This window comes from Ursus arctos, unplaced genomic scaffold, assembly GCF_023065955.2.
Source record: "Ursus arctos isolate Adak ecotype North America unplaced genomic scaffold, UrsArc2.0 scaffold_17, whole genome shotgun sequence".
In the NCBI taxonomy this organism is placed as follows: domain Eukaryota; kingdom Metazoa; phylum Chordata; class Mammalia; order Carnivora; family Ursidae; genus Ursus; species Ursus arctos.
In genome coordinates, this window is record NW_026622841.1 from 51,689,716 (window position 1) to 51,709,936 (window position 20,221).

The 20,221-nt window shown below is 39.0% G+C and overlaps 1 protein-coding gene across 1 annotated transcript in view; it reads right to left on the reverse strand.

Annotated features, from left to right (window-relative positions):
- DLGAP1 (DLG associated protein 1) overlaps positions 1 to 20,221 on the reverse strand; it is an 843,835-nt gene that overhangs the window by 769,341 nt on the left and 54,273 nt on the right. The window lies entirely within an intron of this gene.

Genomic DNA, 20,221 nt, shown 5'->3' on the forward strand with positions numbered 1-20,221 from the left:
GTTCCAGTTATCACACCTGGACTTAGCCATACCCAGATAGGTAGACCTACCCAAGGTCAAAGAGCTGGTTAAAAGTTAATACAGGTGGGAATGAAAAAGCATGGCAAAGGTCCTCTTAGGTCCTTGTATTAATGAAAAGGATCTTGTATGAATAGAATTTGTGAAGAAATGCAGTACTGGGCACTATTTTAGAGAATGTTAGAAGATAACTGGGAGACCAACATTGTAAGACTTAGAGATGCAAGAATGAAAACATGCATCAAGTAAGGCTATGCTTAGAATAGAGGCGATGCCAGTTAAAACAAAGGAAATAAGGCAAAAAAAAAAAAAAAGTAAAGCATCACAAGTGCATAATAGGTAACATTAGGGTATAAAATCTGTGGAGCAAGAGTATTTGGGGTAGAAGTGTTGCCTCTATAATACTCAGATGGGCAAAAGTAAAACTACCAATTCTAACCTTCTTGTAAATGAAACACGATCTAAATTAGAATGGGAAGTGTGCTGTTCTTCTTTAATATTTGTTGAACACCCACAGCGCTCTAACTACTCAAATCCTCATTGGAATGGTAATAAAAGCCATGGGGATAGATGAAAAGGGTAGGAGAAATGATGGGGCAAGGTTGAGTGGAACGATAGGTGATATCAATCAGTTACAAGACATTTATTAGGCCTCTATTACAAATAGGTCTACAAGGTATGTTGTTAGCCAATCTGGGGAGTAGAAGAGAATTAAGTAGCATAATAGGGGGTACCTGGATGGCTCAGTCAGTTAAGCGCTTGCCTTCAGCTCAGGATCTCTGGGTCCTGGGATTGAGCCCTGCCTTGGGATCCCTGCTCAGCAGAAACTATGCTTCTAACTCTGCCCCTCACCCTGCTTGTGTGTGTGCCCTCTCTCGCAAATAAAATCTAAAAAAAAAAAAGGAAAGCAGCCTAATGAGGAAATAACAGGTGTATGAATGGGGGGGGGGACCACAAGGCTATATTTTAAAAATTTATGTGACAAACCTTAAAGCAAGGCCATATCATTGACCAGATTTTAAAGTTATCACTGAAACTGGAATTAAAATAAAAACTTAAAAAAAATAAAGCTGTCACCGACACATATTAAAGAATAAACCTCACTGGAATGGTAAATATATACTAAAGGTAGTGGATTAATCCCTTATAAAGCTAGGATGAAGGCTAAGAAACAAAAAGTAAAATTAACTGATTACAGAATTAGTTAAGGGATACACATGATAAAAAGATAAAAATGAGACATTAGAAACAAAACCATGGCGGGTGGGTAAAATTGTTGAGTTTTAGAACGGGCAGAATGCCTGGGTCCCACCCCCCACCCTTATCCCCAGAGGTTTTGGTTCAGTTGTTCTGGGATGTAGCCCAGGTGTTGAGTTTTTGTTTTTTATTTTTTAAAGTTCTCTAGGTGTGCTTCGTGCATAGCAAACTTCAGAACCTCTCTTCTAGATGGCAAGTGAGCAGCACCATTGGCTGCTGGACAAGAAGAGAAGGACCACAGCTGGAAAGGCCTAAGAGTGAAGCAGACAAAGTTTGGGTCCCTGATGATGTCGCGAAGCCCCTACTCCAACCTGAACCATTGTCCTTGGAGTTTCTTTTGCACAATAGAGACATATTTCAATTTTAAGAAAAAAAAAATGAGAAGACATGATTAGATATTTTTTCAAAGAAGACCTACACATGGCCAACAGGTATGTGAAAAGATGTTCAACATCACTTATCAGGAAAACGCAAATCAAACTACAATGAGCTATCATCTTACACTTGTTGGAATGGCTATTATCAAAAACATGAGAAGTAACAAATGTCAGCAGAGATGTGGAAAAAGGGAATCGTTATGCCCTATTGAGGGAATGTAAACTGAAGCAACCACTGTGCCAAACAGCATGGAGTTTCCTCAAAGGAAAAAAAAAAAAAAAGACTACCATATGATCCAGTAATTCCACTTCTATTTATCTCAAGAAACCAAAACACTTACTCAAAAAGAAGCATGCACTGCAATGTTCACTGCAGCATTACTTATAATAGCCAACATATGGAAACAACCTATGTGTCCATCAATGAATTAATGAGTAAAGGTGATTACATACACATACACACACACACATATATTATTCAGTCATAAAGAATAAAATCTTAACTATCTGCAACATGTATGGACCTTGAAGGCATTATGCTAAGTGAAATAACACGAAAACCAAATACTGTGTGATCTCTTATATGTGGTTTATATAAACATATATATAATAGGACCTCATAGATACAGGGAACAGATTAATGGTTGTCAGATGTGGGTAGTAGAGGGTGGGAGGAAGGTTGGACTGCTTTTTAGTGCTTAAGTAAATTGAAAAAAGTTATAGAAAATAACTGATGGAAATTTCCTTAGTGGAAATTTTATTTTTTTTTATAATATTTTTTATTATATTATGTTAGTCACCATACAATACGTCCCTGGTTTTTGATGTAAAGTTCCATGATTCATTAGTTGCGTATAACACACAGTGCACCATGCAATACGTGCCCTCCTTATTACCCATCACCAGTCTATCCCATTCCCCCACCCTCTTCCCCTCTGAAGCCCTCAGTTTGTTTCTCAGAGTCCATAGTCTCTCATGCTTCATTCCCCCTTCTGATTACCCCCCCTTTCTTTATCCCTTTCTTCTCCTACTGATCTTCCTAGTTCTTATGTTCCATAGATGAGTGAAACCATATGATAATTGTCTTTCTCTGCTTGACTTATTTCACTTAGCATTATCTCCTCCAGTGCCGTCCATGTTGCAGCAAATGTTAAGAAATTGTTCTTTTTGATGGCTGAGTAATATTCCATTGTATATATGGACCACATCTTCTTAATCCAGTCATCTGTTGAAGGGCATCTCGGCTCCTTCTATGATTTAGCTATTGTGGACAATGCTGCTATGAACATTGGGGTGCATATGGCCCTTCTCTTCACTATGTCTGTATCTTTGGGGTAAATACTCAGTAGTGCAATGGCTGGGTCATAGGGTAGCTCAATTTTTAACTGTTTAAGGGACCTCCACACTGTTTTCCAGAGTGGCTGTAAAAAATTTCCTTAGTGGAAATTTTAGTTTAATAAATATTATACCATTTCTTCTAGGGCATATTTCTTTGGTCTTGAATAAAAACAATGTATGACTTGTATTTTAAAATAAAGTTTTTTTGCCTGGGTGACTCAGTTGGTTAGGCATCTGACTCTTGATATCAATCGGTTCAGGTCATGATCTCAGAGTCATGAGATCAAGCCCTGCATTGGGCTTCATGCTAGGCATGGAGCATGTTTAAGATTCTCTCTCCCTCTTCCTCTGCTCCTCCCCACCCCTGCTCACACGCATGTGCTCTCTAAAATAATAATAAAATAGAATTTTAGAGCAGCAAGGAAATGAACATGTCTAATTTTCAGGTGATAAAACGGAGTTTCTGATGAGTGAAAGTAGATGTCCAAGGTCACGCAGGTATTCAGTGCCATAATCTGAACTAGACTCATGTCTTCAACTCTCTCAAGCTCTTTCTACCACATGTCACCGTAAACTCTTCTGGGTCAATTTTTGCATGTATTTTTTACTTTGAGATTAGTGTTTTATATTGCATCATATTTACCTCTTATTACAACCAGATAGAGAGAAGGCATCCAGAGTCCAAAATCCATATACGTTTTGAGCTACATTTAAAGAAGTTTGGAGAAATTAATTTTTTTTCTTGCTAATGTGATATCTGATGTTAATAAAGACTTTCCTTAAGAAAAGTCGTCTTGTCTAGGGTTCACTATTTCATTACACCTCCTTATTATGCTTCACTGTCTTCTCTGCTTTTGTCCATCCCTGGCATGCTACTGACCACAGCTCTATTCCTGAATTACATGCTCTCACTAGGCAAGTTCAACCTTTCCCATCATTCCCATGGCTCCAATCACTGCCTCTTCACTGAAGACTGAGAGCTTTATATGTCTAGGTCTCCTGGGCTCTAAATCGGCATACCCATATACTCCTACATATCTCCAAATTGGATGTTCCATGGGTACATGTCAAAAATGGGAGCCTTTTCATTTCCATCACAACCTTTTTCTTTAGTCATTAGCTCCACTATCTCCTGATCAGAAATTTTGAAGTCATTCTCCTTCTCTGTACCTTACTTTACTGTGTCCTCTCTATTCTCCTTCTAAATAGCTTTTTAGGATTGCTCTTACCCTAATACACAATTTCATTTTTCTCAAAACATTACAAAGATCTCTGAACTTATCTTGGTGTTTATAGCTAGTCTCCAATCCACCCTCCATACTGTGTACCCTAATACTTCCCACTTAAGCACTCAAACCCTACAGAAAAAGGTCTAGTCTCCCAAGCTTGGCGCAAGAGACCCTTCATTACCTGGTTCTTTCCTTACTAGCCTCCCCAACTTCATCTCCTCTTCATTCTCATCTCTCTGATAGCAGCATTATAGACCATTCCCACAAAACATCATGGTTTTACATGAGAAGGCAACAGATTGAAGACAGGGCAAAGACCATTCATTCCTGTGAGCAGTAGACAACACAATGATGACAAACATTAGGAAGTTTTAAGAACATGATAGGACATTTCAGAGTAAATAGCAGAGAGTGACAGCTAGCAAATATCACAGGAATGGTGCCTGAATCAGAACCCAGTGATTAATATATTTATTAATCCCAGGAATAGGGACACCCAGGTGGCTGAATCAGTTAAGCATCTGCCTTTAGCTCAGGTTATGATCCCAGGGTCCTGGGATCAATTGGGCTCCTTGCTCATCAGAGAGCCTGCTTCTCCCTCTGCCTGCGGCTCCCTCTGCTTGTGCTCACTTGTTCACCAGCTCTGATAAAGAATATCTTTTAAAAAAAAAAAATCCCAGGAATAATTGACACCAGTAAAGATCTTTGTATAAGAATTTAGATAACTGTAATTTGCCTATTGCAGAAATATGTCATAATCTAACAAAGTCATTGAGTCTGTGGGTCATTCAGCTTTTAAGAGATAAAACTGGGATTTGAATCCTGATGTCCTAATTCTACAAACCATTCTGCTCCCTTTAAGAGCATTAAGTGTATTCCCTGAAACATCTCTTCCAAAGATTATTCTTATTATCTGGTATAAAACTTTAATGCAGAATTTCTCAAAACCATCACGTGGGATTTCCCCAAAGTAGTTACCTTCAACTCTTCTGTTTCAGTAAATTTGAAAGTTATACTTTACTTACAAAGACATTTTAATCAATAATTTAACATGTTTTAAATTATTTCACACAAATATATCAAAATAGGTCTCCTAGAATTTAAATAAAGTTTGGAAAGAAATAGATCTCAAAAATGCATCGAAAAAGCAAATGGCTTTGGTATTTTATGGTAGACAAAAAAGAATGGCCACCATAAAACCACCACCACCACACAGAAAATAAGCGTTGGCAAGGATGCAGAGAAATTGGAACATTTGTGCACTATTGGTGGGACTATAAATGGTATAGGCACTTTGGGAAACCGTATCACAGCTGTCCAAGGAATTAAAAATAGAATTACTGTATGACAGAACAATTCTGCTTCTGGGTATAGACCTAAAAAAATGAAATCAGGGTCTTGAGATATTTATGCACCTACATTCACAGCTGCATTATTCACAACAAAAAGGTGGAAGAACCCCAAGTGCCTAACAACAAATGACAAAATGTGGTATATACCAACAATGGAGTACTTTTGTTAAACAGGAAGGAGATTCTGACACACGTCATAACATGGAGGAACCATAAGAACAGTTTACTGAGTGAAATAAGCCAATCACAAAAGGACAAATACTGTAAGACCCCACTTACATAAATCAGCTGGAGTAATCAAATTCATAGAAACGGAAAGTACAATGGTGGTTACCAGAGGCTGGGGGGAGGAGGAAATGGGAAGTTGTTTAATGGGTACAAAGTTTGTTTTGCAAGATGAAAAATTCCTGAAGATTGGATAATTGAACGTACTTAACACTACTGAACCAAACACATAAAAAGGGTTAAGACGTGGGGTGCCTGGCTGGTTCAGTCAGTAAAGCACGGGACTCTTACATCTCAGGGTTTTAAGTTTGATCCCTATGTTGGATGTAGAGATTACTTTAAATAAATAATTTTTTTTAATCTTTAAGTTTTAAAAAAGTTAAGGTGGTAAGTTTTGTGTTATATGTATTTTGCCATAATTTTTAAAACTAAATGGTGATAATAAAGAAGATTAACTATAACTTCTATTGTTGATTGAATTAAATGATTATTATTTTCATGGATCCAAAATTACTACAAAGGAATGTCATCTAATATGTCAATATTGAATAAACTTTTTCAACGTGCCTTCCGATCAACTGAATTATGAAATATGCTCTATGTCAGGAGTCTGCTGGTGGCACACAATGACGATCCACTAAAATGCACAATTACTGCAGCCTGTAATTAATGATGGATCATTTAAATATTACTGGTGAATAGTTCTCATTATTTAACCTAGATGTCTATTTCTTTCATGTTTTTAAGATACTTCTACACGATTAATTCAATTTTACTTGACTATTTGAACACCATCTACACATAAGGTACGATGTTAGTTACCATGGTGGACATAGGGATAAATCATAGAGCTTTTGACCTTGAAGAGTAGGTTGTTATAGATTGTATTACTCTTTATTGTTTTTTTTTTTTTATGGATGAAATAGACTTCCCCACACCATTTTGGCCAGGGAATTGTGAAAACAAGTACCCCCCCTTTTTACAATAAACTGTTCTTTTTGAGCAGTATTAGGCTCATAGCAAAACAGAGAAGCAGGTACAGAGATTTCCCATAAACTCCCTGCCCCCACACAAGCATACATCCCGTATTAGCAACATCCCCCCACCAGAGTGGTACACTTGTTACAATTCATGGATCTGCACTGACACACAGTCCATATTTTACATGTGGGCTCATTCTCAGTGTTGTACACTGTATGGGTTTTGACAGATGTATAAGGAATTGTAACTGCCATTGTGGTATCATACACAATAGCTTCACTGCCCTAAAAATTCTGTGTTCTACCTACTCATCTCGCTCTCCCTCTTAACCCCAGGCAATCACTATTTTTTTTTTCCTGTCTCCATAGTTTTGCCCTTTCCAGAATGTTCTATAGCAGGAATCATGAAGTATGTAGTTTTTCCAGAATAGCTTCCCCCCCCCCCACTTACTAATAGGCATTTAAGCATCTTCCATGTCTTTTCATAACTTGATAGCTCATTCCTTCTTACTAATAACATTCCATTGCCTGAACATACTACAGTTTATTTGTCCACACCTACTAAGTGACATCTTGTTTACTTCCACATTTTGTCAGTTAGGAATAAAGCTGCCCTAGTGTGCATGCACCTTTTGGGCAAATCTGTAAGACCTCTCTTATGGTGCCTTCAGGTTCTTTTTATTCTGATCTCTAAGAGCTCTCCATTGGGCCAGTTCTATTAGCCTGTATACATTCAGGCACCAAGAAGCTGGATGCAGGACTACATAGCCCAGAATGCACACCTCATTAGCCATATTTGTTGCCTCAACCTAATTCAGCCTATCCCAACTGATACCAGTTGGTAAAGTTTGTGTACAAATTTGCTTTAAACTGGATATGCCATCTTCAAGGACAGTTTCTTTCTCTAGGTCACAAAACTAAGTATTTCCTAGAGAAGACTGTTCCTCCTGTGATCATTTTCTAAAATGCAGACACTTTCTACCCCCTCAACAACACGGGGCAGGAGACTTCTACAACTAGGGAAATTTACCTAGATTATCCTCCGCATTCTTTCATTCAAGAAAAATGACAGAGTCCAGTTGCTAAGTATGTGCTCAGAAAATTTGCTTCCTTCGTCATAATTTTGCCTTTGGCCAACTTGAACCACCATCTTACATTTCAAGGGTCTTGATTCCTTGTGCAATTAAGAGTCTTGTTTATCCATTACACCATCCTCTAGAGTTGCCATTGGTTGTTTCTTTGCAACTTTGAATGAGGAGTGATGTTGGTCCCAACCAATAGGAGGTTGCCACCTATGTGATGACTTCTATGGCATTAACTGATGAAAAGCACTTCAGCTTGAAGGCAATTGACAAAACCACCACACAGCCAATAGCAGTCCCTTTGAATTATGGCTTGCAACTTAGATTAACTAGTCCTTCCCCACAGCAGCAACTTTCAGAGCTGCTGATGTAGAAATAGGGACTCTTATGTTGTTTCACAGTGAAGCAGATCCATACCCTCTGTTAAAGTCTGCACCCAGAAACAGAGGTCAGGCTGATCAATCATATCACTGGGGCCAAAGGAGTTTCTCAACATCCCAGATGGTAGTTCATGAATATGGAGAAGCACTCTGACCTTGATCCCACCACATTTTTGTGTTGCTCTAAGACCAGGTCCTCTTTCATCTTAAAAAAAAAAAAAAAAAATCTTATATATAGCAATGGAGAGTGAGGTAGTTGGTATTGTCATTGTTACAGATTTGTTGTGGAGTTTAGGTTACAAACACTTAAGAAACTGAACTATTTGGTTCAGGAGGAGATACTCATCAGGGGATTAGTTCCTCAAAATAGAGCATTTATTAGACTATCATTTATTCTGAGACTACAGCCAAGCTTCAGATGCTCCAGGAAGAAAAGGAATTTGGCTGCATGTCATAGTACCCTTAAAACGCCTTCCTGAGGACAACTAATAAAAGAAACTGCTGAGGTCTTATCTTAGCTGATCAACCTGCTTGATCAACCTGCTTAAGTTTTAAAGGCTAAGATAAGAAATTTATGATCTACCGAACTCTCTAAAATAACTGTATAGCCTAAAGTGATCTTACCCGGACTCATGGATTTAAATATCTTTATATTTTATGATTCCCACATTTTTATCCTCAGGCCAAGTCTCACTTCTGAGATTCAGCTGAATATTGCAAACTGACTCTTTGATATCCTAGGTGTTTGAAAAAAGTTTCAAACTCAGAATGACCTGACCTTCATCTGTTCCATGCCCCAGTCTCCTCCCTTTTCTGCCACGGCACCAGGGAGTAACTGCACTGACCAGAAATATCAGAGCTGCACTTGGTCCCTCCTCTCCCCTTCAGCTGATGACTGTACACTTTGGGACCCATTTTAGCAAGTCATGTCCACTCAACCCCCAAAATGCGTGAAGACTTGATTTACTTTTCTCTCTGTTCTCTGCTACAACCTTGAACCAGACTTTTATTGCCCTTAATTAGAGCAGATCCCAAAATGATTGTCAAACTCCTAAAGGAGAAAGGGTTTCCTTGAAGTAACAGGAACAATCTTAATACATGAATGAGATGGTCATTTGGGTCCTTCCATTCTGTTGTGTGCCCTCTGCACTTAGAATTTTAACTCCTTACTGTGGCCTTTGAAAATTATACCTAGACTCTTATTTGCATAGCTAGACTCTTCTGTCTTATTTCATGCCCCGCTCTTACTACACTTCAGTCACAGCAGTCTTTTTGCTCCCCGTTTCCTGAGCATGCCCATCTTTCCCACCCATTGCCTTTGCACATATTTGCACATAGCTAGAATGTACTGTAGCTCTCATTTTTCATATGGTTGATTCTTTCTCCCCATTTAGGTCCCATCTCAAATGTTATTTCTTTAAAGAGGCCATCCTTACCCCATCCTTCCCCTCGTATAACCGAGAAGGAGTGCAATAAATACTGACTGAACAAAAAGTGGCTATATGGCTGAATGTAATAATGGGACAATAAAGTTGGACTTTCTTCATGTATACAGAAAGAAGAAAGCCACAGTGAGGCCCACCGAGCTTCATGAACTTCAAGAAGTACCCATTTACTAGATGACATGGATTTTGTGGTTAATACATTTTTTTAAATTTTAGGAAATATCCATTATCACAGGTCTACTCTTCTTCAATCAGGAAGAAACAAGGAGCTATTGAAAGTGTGAGAATTGAAATTTCATTTTTTTCTTCACTATTTCATTGGCATTTTGTAAAGAACTTACTTCAGTCAAAGCATGACAACATCTAAACTAAGCACAGAAAGATGCACTTGTAAATGGAAAAATTCTCTTGAAGAAGAAGAAAAAAAAAAAAACCCTCCAAAACAGAAAGCCCCCAAATCTCTGGCCTCAATTGCTTCTTCAAAGTAGTTATTCATGAAATTAGAGCTCCTAAATGAAAGCTTCGGTTTTATTGTTAAAATATCCCTCTATGTAATTTAAATTCCTCTCTTAGTGAATCAAATAATTTTAAGCAGGCGGGAACAAATCTATTTTTGGCAATCAAGATTGAAGATGAGAAAAATTACTAAGGTTCTGATGTCAACAGTGGCATTTGAAGATTTATTTTATCATAAAGGATTTCATAAACTTATTTACAGGGACTTCAGCTCTCATTTGGTAACGATAGTCCTGAGATACACATGGGGCATACCTTCTTTAGGCCCAACTATGCTGAAAATAAGCCACTAGTGCAAATAAAATCGTCCTCAGAATAGTCAGAAAAGCAGCATAATATTCAATAGTGTCAAAAAAGGAAGAGTCTTACCGAGAAACATCAATGTTAATTTTCCAGTTTTTGATTCAGTCTTTCATTTGAGTTTTATATTTAACTTTGAAATGTTCCAACACAAAACACATGTTCTAAGAGAGATAGCATATTGATTTTGGAATTTCCTATCCGAGCTTATATTTTTCCCCTCTCGACATAGGAAATATGGAGGAGGAGAAGATAAAATTCCAAATGAGCACTAACTTATTTAATCTTGCCTTTTTTCTTTCTATACCACTGTGATGGTCTCCAAAAAAATTAAGGAGGCAAGTATTGCCATCTCCTGGGTTGAAATCAATCAACATAAATGCATTTGAAATCAAGTAGCAAGTTTAGAATATAATTAAGATTCTGTCTCATTTTAAAGATTCCAATTTTTACTGTCAGTCTCAGTGAGAGAACTCAGGGCATGATCTCCAACCAGATGAGGATTCCTTAACCTACTAATTCTAATGGGCATAAAGTAGGTACCCTGCAAATACGTGCCATTAATTAAAGAGTAAGGATGGAGACAGATGCAGGAAAGATTAAAAGGTGAATTATTCTGGCAAATATAGAGAAATACAATGCATATTCCGAGGGCCAAATGGTACTTTTTTACAGCCTAATGATTTTTTAATACCCTCAGAGTTTATAACAAACTGCTTAAGTCAATACCCATTGAATTATAAGCCTCCCAATTTGTAGGAAAGCAAGGATGCTTTACAGCTGCTTTTGAATACCAAAAAGGAATTATAAAAACCACTCAGTCAACAGCCCAGCTGACACTGAATGTGCGAGTTGGAAGTACCACAATGTTTCTAAACCCCAGGATAAAGACAAATTGACGATAACTTGCACTTTGACCCTACACTGTTGGAAAAGTGACAGACTATAGGAATCAGACTCAGGGTTTATTCTACTCAAGAAACACGAACCCTACAAAACAGACAAACCGAGTACATCCTGAGTTTAACTAAGATTAGCAGAGTCCCACGGCATAGTTCTCAGGCAAAGAGAGCTAGAGTGATTGGTTGTAAATATATGAAACATGCTCAGTTCATCTGGAATAGAGGATTTTGCCTCAGTTACTCGTAAGAAGAAATAAAAGCTTAACACTTGATTCCAAATATAAAGAAAAACAGTAAGGAGAGCAATAATACATAATTCAAAGTCTGTTTTACAGAGACACAAAGTTGATAGTCCTGTGAAACACATGGGGATATACCATCTGAAGGCCCATTTCCCCTCACTTTGTGAAAGTGACCGTGACTGTGGAATTCCATTGCCACCAGAAGGGCAGGGACTTTTATGACGGGGAGGACCAAGCATTTCTCCAATGTAGCAAAATTAAGGGGAGTGGGTTATTCTTAATTATGTTCTTCTGTTATTCTGAGGTCCAAAATATAGTAAGGAAAAGCCTTTACCAAGAATCAAAGAACAAAGTAGGTTTTCCATATAGCCAACCATGTGGAGCTGACAGTAGCACTGGTATTGGGGATCTCTGACAGAAGGCTAAGCATGCTCTCCTTTCAAGAAGGATCTGGCCGGTTCCTTTGGGGAGATAGGAACTCCTGTTGGGGGTTGGGCAGCCAAACGAAGCCGAACAGGAAGAGCAGAGAAACATCTCCTGCATCTTTCTCACTACCCAAGTCAGAAGGAATAAGTCTTTTAGATAGGTGAAGAGGGTTTGTGGTTCACTCAATTAAGGGGTCCTGGCTAGGTTTCCTCATTGTTTCCAAAACATCTATTGCATAACCTGCACTGACTTACTCCCTATACTATTTAGAATGAGATCTGTGCAATACGTCAAAGTGGGGGAAAGAACAAAAGGGGTAAAGCTGCCATAGATTTTAGAGCCAAGTGGTACCATTACGGACTCCAGAGCCAGAAACAACTGAATTCAAATGTCCCTGCTACTGCCTAGCTGCGTGGCCAAGGCAGGTCACTTAAACACGGAGTCTCTAGGACTTGACCTGTCAAGCAGGTATGGTAAAGTACTCTGCCTTCGGGTACTTGTGAGAAGGACATCAGTCGCCTCAAGGGCTTAGCACAATACCTAGTGAGTACCAAGTCTAACAGGTTGTTACAATCCTCATTAGCAATAGTTTCCTCAATAACCATGGTTTCTTAGTCATCAGAAGACTAGATGTCCTCAGTTTCAGGAGACGGATTTCAGTGTGTGGAAGTTGTGTAATGTCAAAGTGAGAGTGAGCAGTAATCCTAAAACAGACTGCTTTATATTGCCAAAATCCATGTAACATTTAAAAATTTTCTTTCCTTCTGTGTACTTAGAAACCATACTTACATCATGGTGCTTCTTGGGTCCTACGCTCACCACTCTTGCACAGAGAACATTCACTTGAAATTATCAACATCCATTTATTTGTTGTAAAGGAATATGTTAAAGTCCCCAAATACTTTTTCCTCAAATACTTTGTTCTTGATTATATTTCCAAAAGTACCAATTCCTTTTTCCTTAAGTAGCACACCACAACACCCCAGCTTTTTTTTTTCTTTTTAAGATTTATTTATTGAGAGAGAGAGAAAAAGAGAGCAGGGGGAGGGGCAGAGGGAGAGAGACAAGCAGACTCCCCACTGAATGGGGAGCCCAACACGGGGCTCTATCCCAGCAGCCTGAGATCACGACCTGAGCCATAATCACGAGTTGGACGCTCAACCGACTGAGCCACCATGGCTCAAACCCGCAGCTTTTAGTGGAGTAAAACTGTCACAAATCTGGAATTATTAGTACCCAAATTAGTAAATTTCACCTATTATTTGTGTTTAATAGAATGTTAGGATACATGCGGAAAAACTAAATGGTAATTTTGTAGTTCAATCCTCTCCCATCTTAGGAGCCAAGGGTATTTAAAATTTTAATTAATCAGTTCAAGGTAAAGATTTTCTTAATTCTACTTTTATTCAGGACATATTTATCTGGTCATTAAGCTGGGTTTATGAGCAGACATCTGTTGTATAGATCATTCATCAATATGTTACTCTAATTTAGTGTGTGCTTTTATTTTTAAGGTTTAATGACTTCCTACGGCATCAATTCTCAATAGAATGGAGCATACACCATGATATCAGTTACGGTATATGCACCAAAATGTGTGTCGTTTCTGCCTATATATTTTTTTAGAAATACCCCTGGATACTTAATAGTAATTTAAAGTCAGCAAATACTTGTAAATTCTTGCTATGTGTTCAGAACCATGGGGCATATAAAATCATACTGGGAAATAAGGTATACTCATGTGAAGCAAGCAGTGAAAAAAGAACAGCATATGTTTCAGCATTTAAACACATTGAGTAGCGTTAAATACAAGCAAACAGGCCAAAAATTGGCATCAGTATGCCAACCCCCACATCACCAAACCAAGACTTAACTCAGTTGTACTTTCTTGCTCTCCCAGAACAGGAATCTTAAAGCAGTCGGTCAGGAATCGCCTGATTAGCACTAGTGAGGTCATCTGTGTGACAGACCTCAGTCAATCCCTAAAGGAAAGTAACTTTGCAAAAACAAACAAACAAACAAAAAAACAACCTGCATTTTTGCCTGGTGTAACTTCCTTGTTCCTGCTCCCTTCTACCTATAAAAGTCTCGTTTTCTACAGCTCCTCTAGAGCTCCTTTCTATCTGCTAGAATGGCTTCTACCCGATTCATGAATCACTGAATAAAACCAGAAGATTTCCAAAATTCACTCAAGTTGAATTTTAACAGTAGAGAGCAGCCCACAAATTCTGATTTGTCCCTAAGATTCTGCACCCCAGTTCCAATGTATGAGTTTCTTCCCCCCATGCCAAGCAATTCTTTAATGCTAGCCAGATGTCCTGTGATTCAATTCTGACACGACTTACCCGGAGATAGCATCAGATTACACAGAATAAGGACTCAGTTCTACAAGACTGCTCCCCCCATTCAGACACCACTCTCAAGTCCAGATTTCAGTCCAGACATCACCAGTGCTTCTGAAGGACAAACTAGAGATTGGAGGTTCCCACAACCCCCTCCTCGGGTTTGATTAATTAGCTAGAATGACTCTCAGAATTCAGAGAAACATTTTACTTACCTGTTTATTACCCGGATATAACTCAGGAACAGTCGGATGGAAGAGACACACAGGGCAAGGTATGGAGAAAGGGCAAGGAGACCCCATGCCCTCCGAGCAAGCTCTCTTCCAGAAATACCCACACATCGGCAACCCAGAAACTCTTCAGACTCCCTCCGTGTGGGTTTTTATGGAGGCCTCATTCCATAGGACTGATTGCTTAAATCACTGGCCCCTGGTGATTGAACTCAACCTCCCATCCCTCTTCCCTCCCTGGAAAGTTCCATGCCCCCTGATCACTGGTTGGCTCCACCTGCAACCAGCCCCCATCCTTCAATGTTTTCCAAATCACCTGAGTAACATAACAAAAAATCACTTTTCTTGCTTTCATCACTTGGGGAATTAGAAAAGGAGCTCTCTGTCAGAAACTGGAATAAAGACCAAATATGTATTTCTGATTATATCACAGTCCCCTTGGCTTTTCTGCAGGAATACAGAAAAAACCTGAATAAAGCAATTTTTTTTCATTTTTAGAAATATTACTTTTCACATTTTCTGATTATCTTAAATATTAAAGTCAAACAGAGTGCATTTATGTTCAGTGGACACTGTTGATACACTAACCTGAAATTAGGCCCCCCTCTAACCTGGACAAATTATTTACCAACTCTGAAATGTCTATTAGCTGAACAGCTATTACAGAAAATGTTTTGAAACTGATGGAAGATGATTACAGGGATGAAAGTTGAGAGCATTATTGCTGCAACTAAAAGATAAACTTCACAAACACTGGAAATTGGTAAATTGAGAGCAACTGTTATCCCTTTGCTTTCATCTGTGTCACTTAAATCAATTTTCTCTGTGTCCATTAGGCCAGGGATAAATCACTAAACCTCAAAATGGGGAAGAAGTTTTAGAGTTTTGTCATCTAAGACAAGCCAGACAATTCTACATCAGATGTGACCTATTTTAAAGACCTTCAGGGAAGATGGGTTCAAAACATCTTTTTGATAACTCATTTCAATGTCAAATTATTAAAAAGGAAGAATATAGTTCTATTTTTTAAACTACCATCTTCTGCATTGCAAATAAATATAATCTTTTGATGCCAACAGGAAATTCTAAAAGTAACAATAGGAAAAAATGACAGCTACCAGTTTTTAAGCATCATTTATGTGCATGTACTTTATATTAATTATATGAGGCACACAAAATCCTGTAAAATAAGTATTATCCCATTTTACAGGTGATGAAACAGGTCAGCAAGCTATTTGTCCAAAGTTGAACAGCTAATGCACAGAGAAACAAAAATGTAAACATAATAACTGATGTTGATTTTTTTTTTCCTCTATGCCATAATGTTTAGGAAAGTTTATCCCCATCCCTTCTCAGAAATCTTTTGTTGAGGTTGTAGAGAATAAAGCCGGCATTCTGACTCAGGGCAATTAATCCCAAAGTAGGTGATGCTTAACTATTTTCTTACAAATTACAAAGGCAGGCTTTCATTCATTAAGAGAGGCAGGTGGAAAAGCAGGTAGGCATAGAAAGAGCCAGCTATGGGAAAGGGAAAAAAAGGGAAAGAGGAAGGAACCCTCAGTTTGCGTGTAGCTAAGACACCTCTTCTGTAAGTGCCCTGATTTCCCGACACCTGCATTCTCTCCTTGCATGCATAACTGTGTGCATATGTACAGCCTAATTATTTTGCATTCTTAAGTAGTGACTTGATTTGAACACTAAGCTAGCTACGTCCAGGCTCAGAATGGCCCCAAGGGAATCATTTCCATTGCCCGGAAAGGTACTGAGATGCCAACAAATCCAGGACCTGCCCCATGGAGGGAGCAGCTGTGGCTTTTACGACCAGAGACCACCAAAGATTTTGACAAGAGATTAACAGGTGGCTGATCGGGTTTGATTCTTTTTTTTTTTTTAATAATATTTATTTTGTTATATTAGTCACCATACACTACATCCCCAGTTCTTGATGCAATGTTCCATGATTCATTACTTGCATATAACACCCAGTGCACCATGCAATATGTGCCCTCCTTAATACCCATCACCAGCCTATCCCAATCCCCCACCCCCTCCCCTCTGAAGCCCTCAGTTTGTTTCCCAGATCGGGTTTGATTCTTGCGAGAGACAAGCTGACCTGGATTATTCGGTAAAATCATGCAAGGTTTGCCCGATGTGTATCCCAAAGGGCAATTCTGCCGCTGTTCTGAACAGAGAAAGGATGGGCAGAGCCTTCTAACCTGCTGCTACAGCACCTGCTAGTGACGGGTGATGGCCGTGTGCTTCTGAGAAGGTTGGACCAGAGCAACGGGGACCTGAATCAATAGAAGTGAACCGTCAGGCCAGCGCTTCCCGCGTCACGTGCATACTGTCAGGACCAGCTGCTTCGTGCCGGACTACCGGGAGCTGTTTTAGTTTGGGAATATAGAAAGGGTGCATAGTTGGACTGCCTCTCAGGGCTGACAAACTCTGCCAAAGAGCGGTGGTTCTCACAGCATGCAGAAGGATAGACTGCCAGGCCCCCTCCCCCTCCCGGAGTTTCTTTCTTTCTTTTTTTTTTTTTTTAAAGATTTTATTTATTTATTTATTTATTTGACAGAGAGAGAGAGACAGCCAGCGAGAGAGGGAACACAAGCAGGGGGAGTGGGAGAGAAAGAAGCAGGGTCCCAGCCGGGCAGGGAGCCCGATGCAGGGCTCGATCCCAGGACCCTGGGATCACGCCCTGAGCGGAAGGCAGACGCTTAAGGACTGAGCCATCCAGGCGCCCCCCTCCCGGGAGTTTCTGATTCAGTAGATCCGGGCTGCCACTGGAGCATTTGCACTTTGGAAAGCTCCGATGTGTCCTGGGCATCCTGCTAGTTAGTGCAAACACTGGAAGAACCCACTGCCGTAGAAGAGTCACCCCTTTCCCCTACCTCCATCTCCCTCCTCCTGCCGAGTTTACTCACAAAAACACCAGATGCCCCTCTTCCCACCGTCCACCACAAGTTAACTCCGTTCTTGAGTAACTAAAAAATGGCAAAATCTTCCAAATTACTTGGAAGTCTAGACATTCTCAGGATAGCTAGAATAGTATCAGGGTGGATCAGTCAGGTACAAAAGCAGTAACTCAACTTGCACCTTGTAGGTAATGGCAGGGGAAACATTCCCATATGGTCAATGGTCAGATGGAAAGTTTCAACACTTTATTTCAGCTGTACCTTGAGCCAATTCAATGGCTGTTATGGTTGGCAATACAAGACTCTTCTGCCAAAAGGGGCTCTGTAACTTCTCAGTGAACATTCACAGGCTGTCATTGAACAAAAGGGGTCAAAGAAGTTTGAATCTTTAAACCTCATATTTGCATTTATTTTTTTCAGAAATAATACCACTCATCCTGAATGGGACAGTTAGCCAGCACTGCTGGTGAGAAGGTCTAAAACAAAAGTGCTGGTCACTCTATTAGGCATGGTTAAGATTCCAACCCCTCCCCCCCACATTTTCCCAGCATAAAATGCAGAAGAATTACATTGACTGATTCGTCAGACACTCAGAATTTAGTGATCGAGAAATAGTGATCCCTAATCATTCGTGTTCATCAGTAGCACCTGGAGGGCTTATTCAAAAATCCTAATCCCAAACCTCACCAGTGAAAGGGCTCTGGGATCTGTATTTTAACAAGCACCCAGGTGATTTAAGTACTGGACGGAGGGGCGCAGCCAAGAGAGAGTCATGTGCCCAGGACCCTTTGAAAGAAAGTAACCACAGACTTACACAGCCCACTAGCAGGGGGCTATTGATTGCAGCTTTTAGAGAACAGTAAGATTTAGAGTCCGTAGAGCAATAGCTGAAGTCGATACTCTATACCAATAAGTACCTACATAGAAATCAATTATTTTGTGTTATCGAGCTGTGATAATGAAGTTGAATATTTCTTTAGGATATTAAGATGCATGCGGGGTCATAGTTGAACTCACAATTATATTATTAAAATGTTTTATTAAATCCACTAAATTTGAGGAAGTTATTTTTACATTGATGAACAAAACAGGCTAATCAGAAACAGATATTTCCGCTTACATTATTCATGTTAGGAACTGAAATCCTAACAATCTCATTCATTTAAAGCAGTTATTTTCAAAATAACAATATATATTACCTTATTTGCTTTTCAAGAACTTATGGGTGGACAAACACGGTTAGTTCTATTTTACAGAGGATAAAAATTCAGATGGATTAAAATGACATTTCCAAGGTCACATTGCCCATGAACCTGAGAATCAGACCTCAAAGCCGACTTTTCTGACCTTAATTAAGACTTCACCACTGTACAGCACTGAATTGGTAAAAAGTTGCTTTGTAAAAGGATTAATCTGTCTACAATAATAATAATTAAAATCATTTCCAGTCATTTACTTGCCTAGGGAAGGTTCGTCCTTAAATACCTAGAAGCCCTTTTGTATCTAAGCCTACCGGTCAGATAGGGCTTTTATATGTTGTTTATTATACTCTTCACTTTACTGCTACTTTAGGTAATACTTCTATTTTAAAGCGGTTTCCTGTAGGCAAAATTTCACAAGCAATATTAGAGAAAGGAAAAAGAAGAAAGTCAAAAGGACAGCTAGAGGCCATAAGGAAAAGTCTGGGCCGGCAGAAAACGTCGTCTGGCTTGTTTTCACCACAGTCCCCATAAAAATCTCTTTCTCTTTCATTCCCCCATAGAAATTATTTGAAATGCTTACAGCTCAAGCCAACTTTGACGGTGACTGTGTGAATTTAGACGTTCTCATCTCCAACATTACTGCATACTTTGAAATCGTCACTTAATATCATACTGCGGAAGGTAATGGCTCAATGTATCAGTTATGGTAGAAAGTGACCTAGGCCAATATCAGATTAAAAGGAATCCTTACCATTTGTTTTTCTTTTTTTTTAAATAATATTGCAAACTACAGGTTTCTTTCCTAAATAAGTTCATGTAAGGTACAATTAGTCCTGATTTGGAAATGCCAGCAAATCTTAAACTTGGTACATCATAAAAGTCTCCATTTTAATGTATGAGCTGTCACTAATGGGAATTAAGAGCATGTAGTGTTCATTTGGTCTTTAAACAAAGTAAGTTTTGCCAAAAAGGCCATTTCTCCATGATCGACTACAGTATACCTGAAACATACAGGTTGAATTTTTTTAAGATCCAGAATATGTAATGTAATTTGACCAAGACATTAACAATTCTAATTATTTAATTCTTTCCATCTCTCAGTATTATAATAATGATGCTTAATGCTACCATGTTTTAAAAGGAAAAGAAAAAGCAATGTCTTTAACTGAAAACTCTCCTAAGAGAACAACTTCTTAAATGAGAGGTAATATTTCGCCGTGCTTTAAAATATAAAAATTCTGCCGATAGTTTCCCTTCCCCGCTAAGTCTACATCCCTGCCAAATTCTAAATTGTTTTAAGAAGTGTTTCCGTTATGCAGTCAATGTTTTGTTACATTGCAAAATGAGGAACCTTCTTCTCATGTTCAAGCAAAAGTTACTCAAAGGGCAGAGACTGTCTCTTGGCATGGAAATAGCCCTTCTTCCTCTCCTCCTCCTCCTCCTTCCTTCCTTTCTCTCTTTTC